A 25,220-nucleotide genomic window follows, 5' to 3' on the forward strand; every position below is an offset into this window, starting at 1 on the left:
GCTCAATCACGCTCTCTCTCGCTCCAATAATTTCCTGCCCAGTGTGAACGCGACGCGGGAAAGGCAGATGTCATATTGACGGTTTGGTGGAGTGAAGTTGGGTTACGTAGATGTCGTGCACAGTCCGCTTTTAGGGGGGTTCGATTCTGCAGGAAGCCACGGCGACTCTCCGCCAGCCTTCCTTCATCGCCGCTTGATTATTTTCCGCTTAAAATCCAGGCTTACAGTCATTTAGTTTCTCAACATAGAGGGTCCTATGAAACCACTTAATTTCACTATTATGTATGGTCCAAAACCTGCAGCCCAGTTTCAAAAACGATTGTTTACTCACATAACCTTATAATTAAACATAGGTGGGTAAATCATTTTAATCTGGTGTTTTGAACCCCAGATAACAAGGGAAACACCAAGTATCTTGTTTATAATATTGTATTTGTACCATACAATCGTTTGATGAAACTATGAGGTTCGAAAAATTAGGTCAGCTAAAGTTACAGATTGAAATGAAATTTTTGATGGAAAAAAAAAAACAATTCATACTTAGGATGGACATGTGACAAAATGCCCTCAAAAACGATTATTCAACAGTTATTTTCAATGGTATTTTTTTTTTTTTTAACAAGATATGAGGATCTTGTTCCCTCTGAATGTTCCGAACTCCTGTTCCCATGCCAGTGTTGTACTGAGCAGAGGCCTGTGTGGACGTCATCAAACGTCTCATAGCTGAAGTCGAGTTGAACGAAGCAACGGCGCCCCTGCTGGTTGCAGCCATGTAATGCACTCCGTTTTCCCTCAATTGCTTGATGATATGAAAGAATACTTAACAGTAAGTTATCTATGTGATCAAAACACTTTTTAATAATCAATGAACCGATTCTTGTGCCCATCCTTTCGCCAGCCATCCCTAATAATATGACTCTGGCCTACAGTAGTTACCACAGGGTGGCAAGAGTTGTATTTATCACCCGACAATTTCAGACAAAATCAGACATCAAAGATTATTTCCTGTACTTTTCCAGATAGCAGAGAGTCAGAGCTTATTTTTCATCTTAGCATTCCTCTTGGCGTAAACAATCACGAAGGCAGTCGCGAAGAGCGCTTATTAATGTTTTTTGCTGAATCACAAGTGATTTTCTTAGCTTGCCTTCATTTGCTCAAGGGTACTGACATTCTCTGAAATGTTTTTTCTTGGTCTGTGTTGCAACAATTGTCCTTTTCCGTTCCTAGTATTCCTCCGCTCTCCTTGTCGGGCCTTTCACAAGCTATTGTGTGGCTAAAAACACAAAAACACAACTTGACCTGGCAAATCTGCGGAAAAAAAAAAACAACCTTCATTTAACGGCCGTGTTCCAAAAACACTAATGCTGAATTCAACCCCCTACCAGATCCTTTTAGCGGCTCTGAGCGTTGAAATGAGAAGTCGCGTCCTCTGTTGATCCGTGTTGATCACTCAAACAAGAAGCGCGTGTTGAAATGTTGATGCATCAGTCAACTTTATGTACAGTATTCATCTTGTTTGCCAAAGGACTCACTTCAAAGGCGTTATCCTGGCAAGCGCTGCAATTTTATCAAATGAACGATACGGGGAACGATTTTCGCCGCATGGGGGATAACCAACAACAGTCGGGGTGAGCAAAATTGAAACCGCAAACTTCTGCAGACGCTTGTGAGCGTCTTAACACGACTGTTTGCATAAGGGATAAATGGGAGCCGGAATTCTAAACAAAAGAATGTCGGTGCACAAGACGACATCCAGAGAGACACGCACGCACGCACACTGACACACACACACACACACACACTAATCTGGGTGTGCTGACCTTGAACACCAAATATAATCAGTGGTGCAGCAGATTCCCATTAGAGCGATGTAAATGAGATGGAGGAGCATAAACGCGCTTTTGTTGCAGAAACTCTTCAGCTCAGTGGATACAAGATAACACAACCTCAGGCTGGACCGCACACACAGGCGCGAGCACGCGCGCACACTCGCCGTCAGGCTTGAAAGCCCTCACACACTGAATAAAAAGACGGCAAACACTCTGCGAGTGAAATTATTATCAGCTCATTTTGAATAGAAGCAATCACTTACAATGGAAATTACAACAATCTTGGCCAGAAAAAAAAAAGAAAAAGAAAAAAGTATTGTACATACACAAAGTCCCAAAATTGGCTGGCCATGTCTGTTTACAAGAGCGTATTTCATGTCATTGCATTTCTGCAAATCGCAGTCAGGGTTGTTGACAAATTTATTGAACTGCAAATGGGGGGGAGGACCTTGATTTGTTCAAACTCTATTTTTTTTTTTTTTTTTTTGGTAAGTCTAGACAAAGTACGCATGGCAAATCTCCGCACTTTAATGAATCCGAGACCGTTTATGATACTGTTTTTGTTAGCTGTGGGGTTAGCGAAAGAGTTGCAGGGCTCAACCCTTTCAACGTCTCGTGTGAATTGTGTCTGCAAACTGAGATAGAGTTACAGTTACTCAAGTTTTTTTGTGTGCCACTGACGGGAGTGAAAAGGCAATTGATGGTTTTATTGTCTTGGCGAGGGTCTTATTTTGTTGAAAGTCAAATTCAGATCCGCAGATCTCGTCATTATGGTACCACAGGGAGGTGGCAGGGTTCAAAAGGGCCTCATTTGCATAAGACAGGACCGCCCCTGACGGCCTTAAAAAGAGGGGTGAAAAGTGTCCTGCAATTCTTGAGGTTGGAGGTATTTTGACTGAAGTGTTATCGTTTTTTTAATGCGTGATTATGTTATTGCATAACATGCCTCATATCAGTGATATGCATCCAAACTGTACCTAAGTTTTATTCATCATGTTAACCTATGTTGTGTAAAAAAAAAAAAAAACGCTTACGTCGCAACCTAAACACTGAGCAGAGTATGTCTCAAGTCAAGATGAGTTGGATTTAATTGAATGTTTCAATACATTTTGGGTAGTCCGCTAAACAAGTTTGGTTGGGGTGCAGACAGATCAATTTGTGCTAAAGGGCAGCACATTTCAGCAGCATAAGTGGAAAAAGCTTAGCGGAGGGAACTATAAAGTTGTATTCTTTCCTTAAACTTACCAATTACTTTTATGAGTGCCAAAGTACGAGCTGTGTTTAAGACTTTACAAAGATAATAACGCTCAGTGTTGACTGACAGTTTCAGACCTCTGAAGTGAAAAGCCTCCAATTCAGAATTTGACCAGGAAAATGCAAACACAAGAAAAAACATTTAAATGTTAGTTCAGAGAGCATCAAACAAATAATTCCACCCATGCGCACACCGTATATTGATGATCACGTACTGGTTCCGTTTACATGGGCAATATTACTTTAATCCGATCAGAGTTCAGATTACAATTATGATCGGATGCACTGTATTCATGGCACTAAAAATGGTGATCCGATTGGGAGTTGTGCGTTCATCCATCATGCTTTCGATCGGAACAAATTATTTGGACATGCACACACTGACCAAATTTACCGGAAATAGTAGAAGATGAAGCCGAAGCGACTTCCGTCTCAACAAAACATCGCTCCGTCTATTTCTACTTTAAACGTTATTATGCATATTTTTCCCATTTGCGCTGTTACATGGAATTAAGCCTTCCTAGCGGAGGTGCAAATATAACAGTTGAGTCTTGCGCCCGTCATATCTTTCGCTCGCTCTGCTTCTACTAGCTTCCGTGGATAACAGAAACGCGTATACTGACGTTACAGAGCAGTAAAGACGGTTTGTACCGATATTTCGGAATAAGTGTTTTCACACGCGCCGATTGGATTACCAATCGACATGAACCACCCCTCCCCTTTGGAATAAAATCTTGACCCGAATGGGTCGGGTCAGAATATTCTCAATGGGGTGTGTGTACATTAAGCATTTTTATTCCGATCATGCTTTTAATCCGAATAAATGTGTCCGTGTCAGCGTAGCCACTGTCACTCCATCACTGGCATCACGTCGGGTGTTGCCTACGATTCGCACTCCTACCCCGCACCACTTCGCCCATAGAAATAAACAAATTGGTAAATGAACACTTCTGTAATATACCAAAATCAAAATGAATATTATTACTTACTACTCTACTTATACGACGGTAAAATGCACGGATATGCACGGTAGGCTCCTTAGCGTGCACAAACACAGCCGTGCAAAGTTCCAATCACACACACGCACGCACGCACACAGCCGCACTCAAAAGATAATAACTCGGCACATTAAAGATAAGGGTCTTGCTATCAAGATAACTTCAGCGGATGAAATAGGACGTCGAGCTGCATTTGATGGGCCTTCTTGCCGCAGCCCCCAACAATGCACCGGCGGCACGGAGCTGCGAGGCATCGCCGTGTTTATCGCACAGACCTCTGCTAAATACTTGCCGTGCCTTTTCATCAGACATCGCGTCAGTCAACTCGCACCCCTGACTGCGCAAACAGAAATCTACGCTTCCTAGCAGCTCCCCATCACATAATCAAGGAGCTTACTGATGAATATTTATCAAGGTACGGGTTCGGAATTCAAAGATTCGGCACGTACTGCAGCTGTTTTAACGCACGGAACCTTAAAGACATACACACACAAACCAGTTTTACTTACTCCCTCGGGGCACACCACACATACCATCAACTAATTTATCGGTTGTCAGTGGTTGTAGTCGTGCATGAATTGTGCCTTTTCCTGACATTTCGAGTCACCGTCACAATAAACTAGCTCACTTGATCAGCGTCTGTAAAAGCCTGCATCTCATCTCGCTATCGTACAGCGATCTTGACATTGACGAGTCGCATTATTGGAGACTGCCCGAGACTGCAGTCGGCAAACTGAAGGGGGCTAAATACTTCTTGGCTCTTAAAACAAGTCATGGAAACCGTTGTCAATTATGTGCTTTTCATAATCTAGAAATATTCTGTGCACTTGTGGTTTTAAAGAGGAAGGAACGATGCGCCTCCACTGGTCGAAACACGGCATTCTCATTAATATTGCATTTGTGGAATATGAGTTAAGCAGCAAAATCCATTTTAGCCATCTCAGGGGGCGGCCATTTTGTCACTTGCTGTCCCCTGTTTTTTGAAGCTGAGCCATGGTTGGTTGTTTCGTGAGCCCTGAAACCTGAGCCTTGATTGGTAGTTACCATTGATGTCATTTACTGTCGACAGAAGTGACAAAATGGACGCCCCAACCAGCTCAAACCAAACATTTTGAAAAAAAAAAGTTTTGGTTGACTTCCTCTTTAAGGGAGTGTCTAGGAAATCCTACATGCTTCTCTATTTGTCATAGTCACCATAGTTAAAGTGCATGTCCACATCTACGCTACTTTGCGGCAACACAAAAAAAAATCAAGTCCTGGAAATTGAATTAGCACAAACTGCAAAGCCACTTTAACAATGAACAAGAGGATTAACAAAATGTTTATAAAAGAAAGGGAGGCCGGGCAAATCTTGTTGTGTCACCTTGAAAGTTCAGCTTGTGACTTATGAGGAAGGTGCAGAGCGGAATGGCCATTAAAGCCATGACATTTGAATTAATGTCAGTATCATAGCTTACAGCCGCAGCGCCTTCCATTTGCACAGTCACACAACTGGCCTCAACCGCTGACGGTTAATGAGTAATGGTGCTGCCAAAAACCTGGACGCTCCACCCTCCATGAAGAAAAAAAAAAAAAAAAAAAAAAAAAACTTGAGGCAAATATCCATTCACTGAACAGAGGAGAAATGCCGTGACTAAAGTTGTAAAATTCACGACAATTAAGCTGTAATGTTTGGAAAGTAAAGTTGTGCATTTACAAGAATAAAGTTGTACATTTACAAAAATAAAATGTTATTTTATTTTATAATTTTTTTTATTTGGAGGACAACTTGTTTTATTATGTGAATAAACTGAAGAGGAAATGCTGAAGCTGGAAATATAGTTAAATATTACTTGAATAGGCTTCAAGTTGATGATTGAACAAACCCAACAAACGAAGTCACTTGTCCCTTGACAGTATCCTCAAAAGTCCTCAACTTAACAGAGGGATAACTTTCGATTTTAAAATGATGCAATTGTATGTAAAATATACTTTTTTTTTGATAGTTACAACCGTATTCACTTAATATTTCACCTTCATTTGTATAGTAGTATGACTGTATTCTCCTGTTTTTTTTTCTTTTCGCTCAGGACCTAAGACATCTTTGTCATTATGATATGGATTATATAAGCACAATAAACGAGACAACAATAACACAATGGCAGAGTCTTTAAGGTTCCACTTTGCAGCACACAGACTCTTCTTTATGTGACGTCTCTATTGTGCAGTTAAAAGGCACCACTTTGGACTCCCGTTGTAAACATGGTAAACACAATAGCGGACCTTGCACTGGCTTGGCCGCAGAGAAAACAGGGTGAATGTGATCTTTTAAAACGCAAATTGATCAACTCGCAGAAGCGGGCGCTAAAGCCTGTTACTTCATTTTATAAAAGCGCTGTAATCTTCATTGTCTGAGTGATTTTTTTTTTTTGCAAACACAAACACAAGACACGCTTGGTTGGACTGCCTGGTGGCGTTACCAGCTCGGAATGTAAAGCAGCGCCGCAAAGCAACTGTCAGGGACGAGCTGTGATACGCACTTTAATCACGTACGAGAGATGGATCGACTACGTCAGAGCTGCACGAGGCAGGAAGGTATGACCCTGGAGTGTGGGTGTGTATGTGTGTGTATTAGTGACAAAGGACTGAAAATGACTGGGGGGGGGGGGCACAAGAGAAAGCAGCCTAGCAAGCGTGAAGAAGCTTTTATTAAAAACTAAGAGGGGACCACAGGATGATGAACATCCAGCTTGCTCTTTTCACATGGAGAAAATTGCATTTGGGCATATTGAGCTGGTTGGGAAGATGAAGTATGCGCGCCGACGTGCACATCTTCATGGTCGCACCTATTAGCAATTGAGAGGGGGGGGGGGGGGGGGGGGGGAATCATATTTGCAGAGTATATTGTACGCACACGCACGCTGTATAAATAATGGGTAGTCTGTGTATGCGTTGGAAGAGAATGAAAATGCAGAGAGGACGAAGGGGGGAAAAAGTGAGTGAGGAAGAGGTGAAAGAGACACGCCATGTAAAGTGAGGAAAATGAATGACAAAACTTGGCGAAAGTTGAAAGAAAAACAATGCAAAAAGTGAGCATGGGTAGAAAATGAGTCATCCTGCCACATGACTGTAGCTGGTGTGGCTTGATGTGTTTTCAAGGGAATTCATACGAAAAAGTGCAATCCCATGTTGAAGCAGAACCGAACATTATTCCAGCCACGGAAACATCTACAGAGATCCTATACATGATGGACTGGACACATTCAACAAACATGCTTGATGTGCCATAGCTAGAAACATAATATTTTCCACCATTCCATAGTTTCAAGGCACATTATTTTCACAACATTAGTTGCGTTTATGTAAACACACCAAAAATCTGTTCTCGGATAATAACAGTGAGTTACAGATGAAACTCGGAGGAAAGTTGAAAGCCCTTGACGCTGTACAATTGGGAAATCAAATAGTTTGCGGGGGGAAAGCGCCTAAAGTCGCAATAAAACCTCAGTATTTGAACGGCAATCATGAGAGACTCCGCACGAGACGTCAGTTGAGCAAGCGGCGAGGCTGAGTGAGCCCGACACGTGTTTTGCATTTTCTTTTCTGCGGTACCAAAACAAAGAATCAGCCTCAACAAGGAATGTTAAGAATAGAATGTACAGTACAAGTGAAGCAGGAGCATTTGTAGAGCCTCCATCCAAAACAAACAAAAATCGAAACCAGGATAGCGGATAAGCAAATATATATTTGATTAAATAATGGATGTAATGTAAAATGACAAATAATGACCAAAAAGCCTTAGTAGGGGGCCCCGTTAGGGAGAGTATCGATTCTCAACGTTATTGCACTGTTTACAAGGGCTGTGTAATCGATATCCACCAATATCAATGTTACCGTCTTAACAATGTTTTCGCAATATTTAGCAACTTTTCCAAGCAAATATTTTTCCCAAAAGAGACTAGCAAAGATGACAGCAGTGGTCCGAACTTTATTAACATTTGTATTGTATTGTAAGAGGGCCAAGAAGATTTAGCCTGATAATTCTGTACGCAAATCGACAGTACGTATCTTGCGTAGTATAAGTCATCAGTGTATCATTATACATCACCGTCAATAATATTCCACTTCTCACTTATCTATAGACGTCCTGACTAGGAACGGCTAATACGAGTTGGCAGTTGGTGCACAAAACTAATATCAGCATTTTTAAAGTGTAAAGATGAATAATAATATTTTTAATGACCGCTTATAATTGATTTGAAATTGTTATTTCCCAATTATAACAATACATATCTACACACGAAGCAATTTATTGAAACAAAACAATCTGCTTTTTCTGAATACATTAAAAATATAATATAGACAAAATTCAGGTTAGCATGTTGGCTTGGCCCTCGGCAAGCGTTTCAATTTCTCACGTGGCCCTTTTTTTTTTTTTTTTAATTGCCCAACTCTGCTATAGTAAGTAAGTAAGTGATGCTACCAACATAGCAGCTGTGGTTTACGTTGGCATTTTTACAGCGCTAATGCTATTTTAGTATTGCCGGCGCTGCTATTTTGTTGAAGCCGAACAGCAGCGTTCTCTGTCTTTTTATTCATGACTGTGCACTTTCGTAATGGCATGCCGGCCATTATGAATGACCATGTTTGATAATCACATTCCTGGATGTTGGTCAGGGGCGTGGTTTTAGTCAGATGATCTGTGTGGCGAGGGATCACGATTAATGAAGAGACACTACATTCAAATCTTGCTCGCAGTTTTTAACGCCACAAACTCCCCCTTTAACAGTCACTCCTTTCTTTTGAAATGTTGGTTCAGTCGGTACAAATGTTACTTCAAAGAAGAATTTTCTAGGGAAAAAGCAAAACCAAAAGAAATTGCACCAGCGTGTAGAAAATGATTATGTTTGACCTTAGAGGTTCTACTGCAATTTTCCTCTGAAATCCTACTAAATTCCGGCTGGGCAATTTGATTTTTTTTTCTGAACTCTGTATCCACTACCCCCACGAAAGAACAACATTGTGTTGGAAGTTTGGAGCAATTGGAGTCATCGGGCTCCCTGGCAAGACGACAGCCCATTAACCATTGTTGCTGACTCCCTCCAAATGGGTGACGAGTGACAAGCTGAGCGGCGACCATATTAGTGAAAAAGTGCACGGCTGCATTTTGTCACGCCGCAAGACACAAACCTCCCCTGGAATGCTTATGGCGCAGTCAAATAGCGTATTTTGACTTCAATGTAACCATGACCGGGATGTAAACATACAAGGGATGTGCACTTAGGATTGGCCCGGTTCTTGAAAAGTGTGTATAATTCATGCGAGCAGACACATTCACACAGGTCCCCGCAAAGTGGTCGTCACTGTGATTGGTTCCCTTTGCCAACCCGCAATAGCCAATTATGTGTTATTATACACCACAGCAGCTCTTGTGGTCTGTATGCCTCGTGTGTGTGTGTGTGTGTGTGTGTGTGTGTATCCGTAGACGTGGGTGTCATCATGGGCGTGATTGGCAAATTGCTGGCTATGTATGACAACACGCCGAAGGAAGGGGAGGAGATATGTCAATGAGTTGGAGGAGGCCAGGAAGAAACACGTCGAGTGAAATGAAAATAAAAAAAAAAATAAGGGCATGAAGAGGCTGATTGTATTCGACAATGGTCGAAAAGACGACCTCATAGGGAGCCGCAGACCTCCAGTGAGTTGCGTGCTGATGACAGATGTCTGGTGGCCCCAGACATGCGAGACGCGGCCAAGCCGAAGCGGGGCTCACCACAGACTGAGCAACTCAGTCAGCGAATGACGAGTGTTCCATCATGGATGAGCAGGATATGACCGAGCGCTATGTGGCTGGATTTTCAAAACACCATATCAAAGTGTCTAGAATGCGCGACGGTGGCCAAGAGCACACAAAGGATCTCATATTCTGCAAAATGTCAGACTGATAGAAAGCACCGCATTGTGAATAACAACACACAAGTCCATGACAACAAACCGCAGCAAGGCTGAAACCCCCCACGACAGCGTTTCAGAAGAGATCTCATTAAAACAACCAAAACACCAAACACGATTAAAAAACTCATCCACAACGCCGTGTTTAAGGGCAAAAAAAATGAAACATGAAGCATAAACTTAAAGTTTGTTGCGATAGTAGTAATTCATCCACGCAGATGGTTCATTTGCCACGTGCCGCAATGACTTGACGTCAGCTTTAGTAGAAATGAGGAGGTCGAGGAGCGTCTTCTCATTTTCCCCAAAATATTTCTACCTCCTCCCGCCTTGCTCCTCGGTCACTATACGCGGGACCACTTTTACTTCCGCAAACACTGTGCCACGCGATGTCATTTTTTGGTGTGTGTGGCACTCGACGTCGTACTTTACATCACAGATGAGTTCCGTCACATTAGAATTCGCATTCGTTTTTGTAGTACATAAAGAGATCGGATGGATCGGATTTAAAAGTTGCAGATGAAAAATAAAATAAAATCTTTTCAACCTTAAATTCATGACTGCCATCCACTGGTGTAAAAATGCAGTGGCCAAAAACGGATGCATCAAAGTACAGTGTGCATTTATATACAGTACTCATTTATATTTATACAATATACATAAAAGTTAAATGTATGAACATCGTTTCTCGTACAATTGAAGACAGAAGCCAGGACAAAGTATGGCACAAATGTTTCACTAGTCGTGAATATGAAACCATAAAACCATGCAGGCCTATACACAAACAATTACGGATGTAACGATCAATCGAAAATCGATTCAAAATCGATTCGATGAATCGGATACCGGGTTGATTAAATTAATCTAGAAACTGATGTCTTGAAACGTTTTTTTCATTCCAGATGCATAGCACATTTTGAACGTGTAGATTTTGCGCCAAACATCATTGCGTATTGCGTTTGTGGATGGCTGCGGAACCACACTAGTGCACAGAGACAAGCACGGTAGCAATTATTAAAAAAATGTAATCGAAAATCGGGAACTGATAAATCAGGAACTGAAAATCGAAAATCAAATTGGCTTGAGTGAATCGTTACATCCCTACAAATAAGAGATGATTACTGGCAATGTTCAAAATTGAACATGTTAAATGCAAGTGAATATATTTCTTCACAATATATTCACCAGAAATATTTTTTGCTTGCCTCATTTTAAATTTGATTAAGTCATCAAGACATCCAAATCCATCCTGACTTACTGTACACTCTTAACACTTGTCCAGTCTTTATGTTTATGAAGAATGACAGTGATCTGTCTCGGCCTGATTTGCAGCTATGGGATGCTTCCGTAATCCCCACCCTAATCCATCGCCCCTGTGTGTAGGGGTTGTGTGTGCGTGTGTGTGTGTGTGTGTGTGTGTGTGTGTGTGTGTGTGGGTGTCTCGGTATTTAAGCTTTCAGGGCCTCTTTCCCACGACTTACCCACTACATGTACGTAATACCATAGATTCCCCCCAACACAATGGACAGAGACTCTTCGCGCTGAGTTGTCAGTATTTCCGTTAACTGTTCAGTCAGTAGACTCAAATTGAAACGTTTTGAGGGACGAGAGATGATGAAAACAAAAGAGAAACCGTTTTTATGTAACACTGCCGGAAAGCATTTATTATTTATCACCGAGAGAATGGATGACAAGATAGAATTTGTACAATGGCTACTTTTTACAACCAAGTGCAGATTTATGTTGTCTCTAATACAATAAAGACAACAAGTCGAACGTCACTTTACTCATTTTATTAGCGAAGTCTTGTTGCCTATTTTGGCAGTAACTAGCACAGAAGCACCTGTTAAAACCTGGCAAGCACTTTCATTCGGCTGTCTGTGGGCAGCAGAACAATACGGCACAGAAAGTGGAGCCCCTAAACCTCAGCCACCGGTCCCTGTGATTGGCTGGCAACCACTTCAGGGTGTATGCTAGCTTCTTAGCCAAAGTCAGCTAGGATAGGCTCCAGCTCACCCGTGATCCTGATACTACTATGCACCGAGAGTGGTAAATCACTACATTTCATTGAACTGGTCCCAAAATTATTATTATTATTCATTTCCGACCAATAATGTATCTTTGTTCATCTATCTATGCCAGCGATGTGTAGTGACGGGCAGAATACTTGCTGTAAATGCTCTTCCACTAGATGGCTGACGGTACAATTAACCCGTGTGCAGGGGTTTGAGCAACTTTTTGGCAGTTGTCGATATTGCGATCAAAGTCGAGTTGAAGTCAAAACATTTACGATATACCTTTTTCAGCATAGTTGCGCCGCAGACCAATCTCGTGTTACGATTACTCGATTATTCAAATAGTTGTCGACGAATCGATGAATTTTGACCAGTATATTTTTATTCGATCGTAAACATGGTTGCTACTAGTACTACATAGACAAAATTATTTGGACATCTGACCACTGTACCAGGGGAACTGTGGGAATCTTGGTCCGTTCATCCAGAAGGCTATTTTTAAATTCAAAGACCGCAAATGTTGGCTCACAGTGTCTGTCCCAGCACAAGAGGTGTTTGTTGGGGTTGAGGTCGCGGTTCTCAGGCTCTTTCGCAGCAAACTAATCCAAGCATGCCTTTATGAACCGTGCTTGGCGTACTGGGGCACAGACATGCTACAACACGTAAGAATTACGATGGAAATATTTCGATTTAGGGAGAACTAAGGGGTCTATCTAGCCCATCCGCTGATGGAAAAATACAATTGATTAAAAGAAAATTTGAAGTCATGTACCCGATGATTAATTGTGAGCGGGATTCTCATCCAACATAATCTCATTAGAATTGTGCCGCATGCTAAAACCAACATTTATCTATTTGTCGCGTGTGGGCCCCACTCAGCGGGTCCGGGGCCATCCTAATGATGTGGTGTGACTCATGCGAGGTTAATTACAGCGCGTGAGACAGTGGGAACAAGGCTACGAGTGACCCAGAAATCCACGGGCCAATGAAGCGATAAGACGCACAAGTCTTCCTCTCCTCTCGCCCACATGCTCACCTCACAGGAAGGGAAGCGGACGGCGCTCGGCAAAGAGAAAGTCAAAAAGACACCAGGGGGATGATGTCTAACTCCAGACTTCATTAGGGAGAGTGGAGAGATTTGGGAGGAGCCGCCAAGAGACGGCCTTGTCAGGCGCCGACCTCTTCCTCGTGACCAAATAATCTGCCCACTCTTTGTTCTCTGTCATATCTGGCCAAGGCTCCACAGGGCCGAGGTCCCATTCCGCACGGCCAGATTAAGCCCGATTTTGCCGATGCTAAATTCTCTTTTGAAGAATTCGCGGAGGTGTAATCGCTGTGTGGAGCCAAGTCTTGCAAGGTGCAGGATGGGCTAGAACACACAGCAGGCTGCACATTGTGCAAATACGGGAGACAAAGAGCGTGTAAGTGTGTGCGGTTGCTTGGTTGGGCTTGACGACTGAAGGCTACTTTAAAATGTCATCTAAAATGAAAGGTTCACGTCAGGCCGGTTTATCCTCGTTCCTCCCCCTGAAAGTCACGGCAGGTTGTTGTTGTCGTTTTTAGCCCCAGTCTTTAGGAAATAGTCTTTAAGCAATTAAAGATTTAAAACACATATCTTCTACTTTTGACAGCAGACTAAATCGCATTTTCTCCACTGCACACCTCAGCATCAGCACGAGCAATGAAATGTCACGGCTTTGTCCGCACAAAGGCAATGAAAGCAAGTCTCTGAAGTCTAAATTATCGAAAAATGTCATCATTTTTGTCATTTGTTTAATGACCAATGTTCAAGTATGACATTTTCTAAGGAAATGACTTGATTTATATATATATATTATTTTTTTATTTTTTTGGGGGGGAGAGTAGTAGTGGTAGTAGTAATTGGTGAAATAGCATTAGTAAGTAGTAAAAAAAAAATATTTTTTAATATTATATATTATTTTTTTTATAATTTTTTTAGACATTTTGCTCCTTTTGCTAATTTATTTTTTAGATTAGTGAAAGAAGCCATAATTTCTAATATACATTTTTGAATTATATTATTATAATATTAAAAAATGTATACACATATATTTTTTAATATAAACAAAAGAAAAAAAACGCTACAGCAACAATAACAATCGATGAAAAACACGCCGTCGAGGCCTCCAGCACGTCCTCATAAGCAGCTTGCGGAAAACTCCGTGACACGTCAAGCGCCTTATAGTTGATTGATGATTTGATATTTGTTCATCAACATGTGCAAACATCATGTGCACAATGAACACCAAAACGCTGCTGTGCCTTGACGACAACTTGTTGTGGCCACCCAAATCGTCGCAGGAATCGCAAACAATGGACGTGAAAATGCCCTGCAATGTGACGGAAATGCAAAATGTCATCGCAATCGACTGTTCCAGCAACATTCCCCTCAGCGCTGCGTATGATTAAAAAGGGGAAGCAATAAAAAAATGAGATAACTTGAGCACTATTTAAATAGCACTGAAATGATTTCAACATTGCCTTCATTTAGCTGAACGAGTGTGCCAACAGGGTGACATTGGCGCATAGCAATGAGCTCGAGAGAAGCACAGTAACAAGGGAGAAGCGCTGTTTCTGCCTTGCACGGAATGTTGCCGGAACATAATCTTGATGTTCCAGGCTGAATTAATTTAAATCCTTGTCTAATGATATTAAAAAGGATCATTTTCAATGCAGCTTCGAGTTAAACGGCAGATGATTCAGCGGTGTTTCTTTTTCGTGTGGAGGTCTGAGAATGTTTCACCGCAGCTGCTGTATTACATAACCGGAAAATTCTTCATTTGCGTTCCCTAGAAATGCTTCCTTTAACCGTCATGAGATTGACCTCTGCTTGAGTCCGATATAATGGAGTGGTTTAAGGTCACACAGGTTTGATAGAATTCAGTCTCCTTTTAAGGCTAAAATGCAGAGAAGAGCCACAAGGGGGCAGAAGACACCTTTTGTTTTGAGAAAAACACAATCTGCCCATCTGATACAAACAAAATCATTCATTCATTAAAGGCACTTCATCACAAAGCAATTCTTTACAATATTATATTCTATGTAGCCCAACTAGTCTAAATGTGGCTTTCTGATTAATTTTGTGTTTGTGGAATATGGGTTAAGCAGTAATATCCACTCATTTTTGTCCAGTTCAGGCGGCCTTTTTGACACTGTTTGCCGACTGAAAATGAAAATCACAGTTGCTCATGGCTCAGCTTCAGAAAACAGGTGAGCCGTGACAGGTCGTAAACAAGAAAAAGGGCAATGTAAACAAATACCTTCATTTTCGGCCTGTGCCTTCCGCCCATAAGATTGCACAAAGTCGTTTTTGTGTAGTCCTGCAAACTAATAAACAAACAACCACAACCAGTCCTCATTTGGAGCAAAGAGCCGCTAAGGTGAACCAATTATTAAAAGCAAAAAAAAAAAAAAAAAAAAAAAAATCCTAGAGCACTCCATTCTGATAGCAGTTGGTTGGCTGTGTTTTTATATTTTTTGTTTACGCGTCTTTATTGCTCCATAATAGCAGTTTTCATCAAACAGCCGCAATGTACTATTCCACATATCAGGACACAACACGTTGGCAATAACTGCAACGGCCGCCACAGCCCAAAATATGACCTAACTTGACATTAAATGTCTCCCCGCTGATGCGGCAATGGAAGTGATACCAAACACAACCCACTCATGATGTCACTTGTTGGTCTGTGAGGCAGACGTGCAGGTTATTCACAACCTACGCTGTGTTGGCTCCTTCGCAGACACAGCGTATGTGTATGCGTGTATGTGTGTCAAAAAAAATTCCTATCCCTATCACATTCCTTTCAAGACATATACTGTATGCATAAGCATCAATGCACACATGCGCACGCACACACACACACACACACACACACACACACACACACATACATCGGCTGGAGGCACTTAATTTCCAATTCCACCCCCTCTCCTCACCCCTGCCCACCCCTCGTATCCCACTCAGGCCTCCTCCCAGCACTGATGTGCACCGTTACCATAGCAACCTCACACACTGATCTTGGCAGCCATTTACAACATAAGTAATAAAATCAACAGCAAGAGGCACACCTCCCGACTCCCGACACCCGACTCTCTCTCTCTCTCTCTCTCTCTCTCTCTCTCTCTCTCTCTCTCTCTCTACCTGGCAGCGTACAGTCACACACGTACTCAGGCACGCGCGCGCATTACCTTTAGTCATGGTTCATCGCCGAGCAGGATGCTTCGAAGTGAGAGCTGAAATATAATACAAAGAGAAGAGTGTAAAACGTTGTGTAAACTTGATCAATCCACAGAGCCTTTCACTTCTTGTCGCCCGGGAAGCGTCATTTGCCTGATAAGCTTGTCGGTTTGATGAAGACAAATGAAGTGGGGCTTGCCCTGGATGCCAAATTGGGCCAATCAATTCCTCAACAGCCGGGGGGGTTCATAAACTTTTTCAAGACCCACATTCGAAAAAAGGCGGTGCTTCGTCCTAATGCTGCTCAAATGTATCATGTCATTCTGATTGTGCTTTTCTTCCACTTTAAACTAAAACGTCTTTTTTTTAAGTGTTTAATGAATAGGCTTTGAATGAATTTTCAATTGATATGACATTTAAAGAAAAAATGCCGGAGTGATAGAAGCAATCTTTTTCAAGCAACACAAAATGAAATAGTACATGAACCTAACAAATCTGTTTTATATAAGTACAAATACAATGTTGAAAAATGTTGTAGATATAATCAGAAGTGTTTGTTTGTTTGTTGCCAAAGCAAAACTAATAATGTGGCGGGACTTGATGATTAAAAATTTTTAAAAAAAGTTTACATTGACCCAGAAAACTGATGATTTGGGCTCCATATTTGGGAAAAAGGTTGCAAAACAGGAACATACCCGTTGGGCATGCTGCTGCGCTGCCACCTGGAGACAAGATTGAATACTACACCAACTGTGGTCAAGCTGACTTCAGAGTTAAAACTCAGTTACTTTCCTTCTTTCTTTTTTGATTTTTTGATTTTTTTAAATTTAAGAACCTTCCAAAGCTATCTTGCTAATTACATGCGACTTCCTCCATTTTTTTTCTGAAAGACTTTCCTTTCAAATAATGATAAGGAAACGATGATTTTCATGCAAGTTTTCACGCTCAGAATAAGGAGGACGGAAATGGCACCGGAGAGTCGTGCACACACAGACTCTGCTGCATCTTTTAACAAGGCAGAAAGGGGTGAGCACATGCTTTATATTTAGAACGGTGACGCCATGCAAAAGTCGACATGAGGAAAAGCTCAGCGAAGCGTTAGAGAGCTATATAGTCAATAATGTATAAGAGGTGGCCTTTTAAAAAGAGACGAGGACTGCCACTCCGTCTTGTCTGCTTCTTTTGCGAGTCTGTCCACTCTGTAGCGGATGTTGGTTAAATGTTCATATTTTTGTCCCTCGGGAGTCACGTAGGCAGGTTGTACACATACCGCCAAAAACGGGCTGTGTTCGAGCATTTCCGACTCTGATTAGCCTGACATCATCATCAATTACATCGTTGCTGTGGCATGATTACAAGAATGTACCGAATCAACATCTATATAATAACACCTTAAAATATTGAAAAAAAACCCCAAATAAATTATAATAAAATTATGTCGCTCAGCTTCAAAAAACAGGTGAGCCGTGATTATCTGAGATAGCTAAAAACGGGTGAATTTTGCTGCTTAACTCATATTTCATATTAATCATATTGCCTTGTTTCAACGAGTGGGCCTGCATAGAACATATTCTTGAAAAAAAATGTTTCGGTTGACTTCACTTTCAGGGCAGTCTCTTGTTCAGCGGTTTTGTGCCATCCTTGAATGGTAATTTTTATGCAAGAAAGCCCTTTGCACTTTTCTTTACTACTTTTTCTTTATGCTTTGGGTTTTATGGAAGTCTTCCCTGTGGCGCCTTGCTACCTCTCACAGGTCAGTCTCGGCACTATGACCCTCGCCATGGCGATATCGTCATTTGTGCGGTGTGCTGTGTTATCTCGGGTACACCGCAGACAGTAAATATGCGGGGCCTCTCACACACCCCAAAAAAATCGCTATGTGTGTACCCCTGCGCTATTTTCCCATGGCCCAAATCCTCTCTGTGCGTAAACATGGCAAAAAAAAAAAAAAAAAAAAAAAACTTCTAACAACCTACATCCAACTGCAATCCAGCCCGCAATGAATCTTTCGAGGCTTCATGTGAAAACGTTTGCATTTGGAGGTCATCGAAGCAGTGAGCTCTTACCCGCCTCAGTGAGCAGGTCCCCAGTGCTGCTTCATCTTTGAGGATAGAAAGAGTCAGAAATCTCCCCAGAATTCTCCTGCAACACAGAGGGAGAGCGGGAAGGGGTGGGAAAGGGGATGAGGAGATTAGGACAGAGAGCCTTCGACTTTCAAAACGCAACGCTCTTAAAAGCAACTCGGGCTTTGGGCCGAGTTCCCTCTGGTGCTCACATGGGTGTGTGCGTGCGCGGTGTTTATGCCACGGCGTTTGGATCGTAGTAACCGGCGTGCATCCTGAGTTCAACTGCTACAGCCGAGTTCTAAAAGCATACGGGTCAAACGGCCAGCCCCGCTTCGGCGCTCCCACACTGGGGGGCTTTTTAAGGCTTTTAAAAGGCTAGCCTCTCCTTGGCAGCCAAATGGGCCGCGCGTTTGCGCGCGTGTGCGTGTGGCCAGGGAAGTCAGTGTGGGAACAGCATGCCGGCACCTCTGTATGATTAGCACACATTCTGGCGGATCAAAGGGGTTGCATTAGGACACGCATGTGAATACTGACACGGACGTGCGTGTAACGTAAGCAGCGGGGGCGCCGTGTGCATTTGCACATTCAAAATGTGAACCCCTCGTGGTTTGCGATTAAAATGACACTGCTGTACTCCAGGTGAATTTGCAGCCTTCCCTATTGGTTGCTATATTTGGTGTACCCGATGCCTCTCTTGCATTAAGTGCCTTTCAAAAGGATATTATAGCTTTCACTTCTTTACTGGCAAGACGTTGTTTATCTTTGCATTGGAAGTCCCCTTAGATTCCGTCTATCTCTTTGAGGCTCGAACACACCATGCGTTTCTTGAAACTTGAGAAGATTAAATACACTTTGAGAGGGGTTTTTTTTCTTTAAAAATGGAAGCCCCTAATAGCTTACTTCAAGGAATTGAAGCTATTACCCCTTAGATGCGTGCCTGTTTTGATTCATTTTTTTAAAAATGTATTTTGTTTTACGTTTCTAATTCTGTATAGTCAATTTATCACGCTGACCATGTTAGGTCGAGCCGAGGCGGGGTGTGGGGGTTGTTGCTTTCATTTGTTTGTGTATATGCATAATACGTATTTGTACCTGTTCATCGAACAGATGTGTTACTGTTAATTTGCATGTTCAAGTTTGGGAATAAAAGCAACAAAAGACGCAGTATACGTATCATTGTTATTACATCTTTTTTTTTGTGACAATAAAGGTATTTTGAAAAAAAAAAAAAAGACACTGATGGTGTCACCTGTGCAGAGTATTAAAACACAAAGTTGAATCTGTCAGGGACTAAAGATTAGAAATGTTTTAATTTCGTAAATTCATTTATAGTCTATTACGCTTGTGCTCATTTGGGACATGGTGTGCTGGAGCTTATCCCAGCTGACTTTGGGCGAGAGGTGGGGTACACCCTGGAGGGCACATATAGATCAAACCACTGAAATTCTAAAATGTCAGCTTTTCTGTAAATTGCCTGCGAGAAAACCGGAATACCTGAAATAAAACCCCCAAAAAACATGCAAAGAACAGGCAAGAACATGCAGAATCTAAACAGGAAAGCCTGAGCAGACATTTTCAGAATACATTGAGAAAACATAAAGGTCTTCCTTAAAAAAACACATTTGAAATATAGTCATGTCACATGTACCTTCAACTTCAATTCCAACCATGACGTTGTAAAGCCAAACAACTTCAGTTAACACAGTCATGTTTCATTTGCAACTGGAGCAAGCTGCCATAACACATATCTACCACTAGTCGGTGCTGTTATACCATACCTGCATTTCTGCTCTGTGACCGACTTACTAAATAAGGGCAGATGATGATGGCAGCATATATTATTGCCTGATGTAAAGATCACATGTGACTGCAATGCAAATTAAATCTAAGACACTTGCTATCATTGCGTAGCATTTCCTGACCTAACACATGATTTTTTTCAAAATGTAAAAATGAGGATGGCAGATATGTGACACGTGTGTGAGATGTGCAAGGAATGAGGAAATGTAAACACCAGTCCCATCAAAGAGTTGTATTAAGTTTACTATTCATGATGCTCATTTTGTAGCACTGTCAGAGATGTATTTATTGAACAATGCATTTGAACCATGTTTTTGGAAAGTGGGAGGAAACCAGAGTACCCGCAGAAAAAAAAAGGGGAGTGTTTGGGCCCACACAGTAAGGCTGGAGCCTGGATCGAACCCCCGACCTTAGAAGTGTGAGCTGGACATGCTAAAATGAGCAATGCAATTTGCAATGTAATATATTCAATAATTTAAACACACTGGAAAAAATGCTGTGTTGAATTTACTGAATTTTATTTTGTCAAGTGGTTGCACGAAGTAAGATCATCTGGCAGATGAAGTAGATGTATAGTCTACTTAAAAAAAATGTAAATCGATCCAGATGATTTTATTTTGTGCAACCACTTGACAAAATAAAATTGAGTAAAATCAACAAAACGTTTTTTTTAGTGCAGAACATGTGATTCTTTTGCTTTCTGTCAAATACATATGCTAATTCGTTTAAAAAAAAAAAGCAAACAAAACATCAGTAGGTGACATCACAACCAAGCATTTTTAAAGATTGGCTGTAGAGTAAACTTTTTTTTTTTTTTTTTTTTTTTAAAGAGGAAGTCCACCCCAAATATTTCTTAAAAATATATACTACTGGTCAGTCCACACGTGTGGGTGTTATTGTTACACATTATTTACCTTTACACTTATTTAAAGTGTTGAAAATGACTTGCTCTCTTTCACAATGCAAGACTGACGGTTGAACAAACTTGCCATTTTTGGGGTCTCCTGAAAAGTGACTATTTTGGAGCCTCAAGCTCCGACGCCAGCAATATGTTCTGTGTGCCTCCAATAGTCTAAAGACGGCATTCTGATTAATATTGCATTTGGATATGAGTTAAGCAGCAAAATCCCAACATTTGTATCCATCTCAGAGGGCTGCCATTTCGTCTTCTTCTGTCGACTGAAAATGACATCACAGGCGCTCAGGGCTCAGGTCACGGCTCATCACGGCTCAGCTGTTTTCTGAAGATGAGCCATGATTGGTTGTTACCTGAGCCCTGAGCAAGTGTGATGTCATTTTCAATTGACAGCAAATGACAAAATGGCTGCCCCCTGAGATGGACAAAAGTGGGTGGATTGTACTACTTAACTCATATTCCACAAATGTAATATCAATCAGAATTTAGACTAGTGGGACTACATAGAAAATAATTTTGTAAATAATATTTGGGGGTCGACTGCCCTTTAAATGATGGAGACAATTTACGCCTGTAACTTTATTTTACATGAATTCCTACAGGGCTTTTGCTCTCCCAGTTTGAACAACTTCAATGTCAACCAGCACCACAGAACAGATTAAGTTAACGCTTTGGGAATTTTATTTGATTTTTTTTCCTGTGGGCTTTCACTTGTCCCAAGGTGGAAAACAATCTTGTTAATCCTACCTGTGCAGGGCCAACACAAGTAATTAAGACATCAGCAGCCTTGTTGGGAAGAGGAGAAACTAGATCATCTGGGAGGCTTGTGTCAAAGCTGGCATTTATAGTTTGACTAACCTGTGAAATAAGTTTTTGTTGCTGTTGTAGTTTTCAGTTTCTCTCACGGTTGAAGCCTAAAAACAGTTTAAAGCAATAATGTGAAGTTATTTAAGCCCTTTCTCATCCTGCCCAATCCCCATCAAAAGAACACGTTGACTCCCCTTTGAATTGCTGGATTAACCTGTGATAGGAAGTGAAATACTTTAAAGCAGAAATATGCTGTGAGCTGACCTGAAAATAACTGCTTCAAAAATAATCTTGGACTTGGGACGCCCGCTTGTAATACCAAGAACAGCATCATGGTCATTGCCATGGTGACTTCCAATCATCGGCTTTATGGTCTATAAAATAACATAATGGTGCATACATTTTAATGGAAGAATCAATGCTTAAATTCCTGTTTAAAATGGTCATAATTATCCATTATGGCAGCTTTAAGGTTTCTGGGGCTTGGATTCCCCAAAGGGAAGCCCACAGGAAATCCCTCATGAAAAGCGACAAAGTAAAAAGAAAACTTACAAAGTTAATTCTATGAACCAAACAATTTCTGAAAAGCAGCGTCCCAGAAAAACTCTTTTGATATGTAACCCCAAGCAGGTCAAATCAGCGGATCTTCAGTCACTCAGCATGTGTGAAACATTCTTCTTAGGGTTCTGTCAACTGGCCTCAACATCAAGGAAAGTGGGTAAGCAGGGCAGCAGATGTGCTGTCTTTTCAAGCAAGGGCTTTATGGATTTTTTTTTTTTTTTTTTTTTGACAGCACTATAAGAGGAAGTAACTGCTCATTTGTGGACAAATGGACATGTAGCACAATTGGAAGGGACATACTGAAAAACAATGTTTGCACATTGCAGTACGTACGTGGAAATGATTAATAATTTATTTCAGAGATGATAAGTACAATATATATTTTCAGTCGTTTCATAAGCCTGTCAACAATATTATATATGTGCGCTAAAACGTGTTCCTTTGGGGAAAAAAAATAATCTTTGACACAGATGCAGCCATGTCTGAGCTCAAATGTCTCAGACGACAAAAACTGCTATGGTGGGTCTGAACATTATACTTGTTAATATTATCCATATTAAGTGTATTTTTTTTCTGATATTAAAGTTTAAATACCGGTCGAAAGGAGACTTGCAGTATTCAAAAGAGCAACATTTTTTTTGTGTTATATTTGGGGTAAGAGTTATACGGTGGAGCCCACATATTCGTGGATTTTTTTCCCCGATAAATCTTTCAATATATATCTTTTTAGGGGGGTGGGGGGGTATCCTTACCCATTCCCCCCCTCCCCGTTTTTTCATAGAAAACACATATTAACTGTTATTGAGTTTTTGAAGACTTTATGCGGTTATTTTTTTCCATTTCAAGGGTGTCAATTGTATGCGGAGTTCCCATATCTTTATCTTCGATTACAGTTAAAAAGAAGGCAATTTCCGAGAATTAAATTCAAATCAAGAAGTGACAATGACAGAGCAGACGTGCTTGGGGTGCCCCCAGAGTCCCAGATATATGGCGACAATTGTGAATCGTCATTTGGTGTGGCAACAAATTACTCAGCGGCGTCCTACTTCTTAAGACGTATTCGACACTACTGAGCTCGAGGCCAGAGAAACGAAAGAGTGAGCTTGCAAGCGACATTCAAGAAAGTGTCTCCAATCTAGACGCGACGCAAGAATAATGAGCAAGTGTAATGCAATGACACCGAGGAAGGCAGATCAAGAGCGCAAATGAGGAAGTGCAAATTAAGTATGAGAGGGAGGACGTGCCAGAGCAAAATTGCAGTTGGGTAAATTTACTTCTTTTGCACAATTTACTGCTAGCACATTATGACTATTTTGTTGTTGTATGTAAAGTGCAGCTGTTGTGAAATGCGCTATATAAATAAAATTGTATTGTACTGTATAATTTCAATAAAAATTTACCAGCTCCACTGTTCTCTCACTGTTTATTAAATCTGACCGGCAAAGTTTTTAGTTACCGGTTGATAAGGAACATGTGATATTTCTCGCACCATGGCAGGTGAGGATTAATTTCAGCGGAATTAACAGAAAAAAACATGGCAAAAAACATCACGCTGGTGTTATTGTGTGAGAGCGGCATGACGCGACACCGACACCTTGTATTTTTTTTTAATTTTTTTTTACTTTGGATGAGGTTACAGATGTTAAACTGATATTGGAATCCCACCAGTGCAGGAATACTAAGCAGAATTAGAAGAAGCCCCAAGAATGACTGCAAAGGATTTCCTAATGAAGCCTCACAGAACCTGCGCCAAAGTGACCCATTTTCTATCTTCCCTTTCTCTTCTTCCTCTCCTACCATTGATGCAGCTGCCCTAAATGCTTCACCGGTCGAGAATATACATAAATTTAATTAAAACAGGCAAAAATGACAGGTCACGATTCTTATATTCAATTTTTCCAAACCATTAGTCCTCGACTCCTCAGGATTACTTGGACTCGAGTGGGTGAGGAGTCTGAGGGGGGGTCAGTCTGCATCGGTGGCAGGAAATGTCACCATGGAAATGACAACAGCACAAATGAACTTTCATTTCAAAGGCCGAAAAATGAGATTGAGTTGATGACATAACCGTCTGTCCTTCTACTTTTTAACTCAAATCATTTCATGGTGCCACTACTGAGGGAATAATTAAATTTCCCTTTTCTCATTTAATCAACTGCAGAGAGTACCAGGACCAAAGTGCTAAATATGCTAGGAGGCTATGCAGTAGCTGTGATAAAGCTTTCAAATTCGTAACGGCATTATGAGACGAAGCGTAGGAATTCTGAAGAGACGTTTCCTCAAAATTCAGAGGTAAGAAAAAAAAAAAAAAAGCCAATACATCATCATTTCAAGCTGCAAGAAGGATTATTCTCATACCTATGACACAACAACAAGCAACAGAGTTTAACTGATTAAGACCGGGTACGCATAACCGCGTTTCTACCACTAAATCCGGGAGAGCGTTTACGTCATTTTCTTTATTTAATCCAATAATCGGTCTCCTAGCCAATTAAATTCATCAGAATACAGACGTGACGGTGTCGAGACCCTTCGGAGGATGTCGCGGAATTTGGCCGTGATGGTGGACGCGCAGACGTTCGCGGGAGCTCTGAAATAAATAACGGCAGTGATGTAGGCGACGCGTTTGTGGACTTTGAACCAGTGGAACCAGTCGAACATGATCTATGGTTAAAATATATGTTTGCAGACAATGACAATATCGATGTTTTTGTAACAGAATGGACGATGGTAGTTATCAATTTTTAGATTTTTTTTTTTAAATTAAAAATAGTGCTTCTCTTGCGCTGACACTTTATTTTTACATCTTCGATTGAAACAGTAAAGATTAATCAACTCGATCCTG

General features: G+C 41.2%; 1 protein-coding gene across 18 annotated transcripts in view; it reads right to left on the bottom strand.

The window, feature by feature from the left end:
- Nucleotides 1-25,220, bottom strand: part of LOC147146356 (receptor-type tyrosine-protein phosphatase delta-like) — a 197,779-nt gene that overhangs the window by 104,751 nt on the left and 67,808 nt on the right. For all 18 annotated transcript variants that reach the window (XM_086034659.1, XM_086034661.1, XM_086034658.1 and 15 more), the window contains exons 5-6: nt 18,292-18,367; nt 16,237-16,281 (exon numbers count right to left, since the gene is read on the bottom strand). The gene's annotated coding sequence lies outside the window, so the exon portion shown is untranslated. The remainder of the gene's footprint in view (nt 1-16,236; nt 16,282-18,291; nt 18,368-25,220) is intronic.

The sequence above is a fragment of the Filicampus tigris genome, chromosome 6 (genome assembly GCF_054856515.1).
Source record: "Filicampus tigris isolate MCC_2025a chromosome 6, RoL_Ftig_1.0, whole genome shotgun sequence".
In the NCBI taxonomy this organism is placed as follows: domain Eukaryota; kingdom Metazoa; phylum Chordata; class Actinopteri; order Syngnathiformes; family Syngnathidae; genus Filicampus; species Filicampus tigris.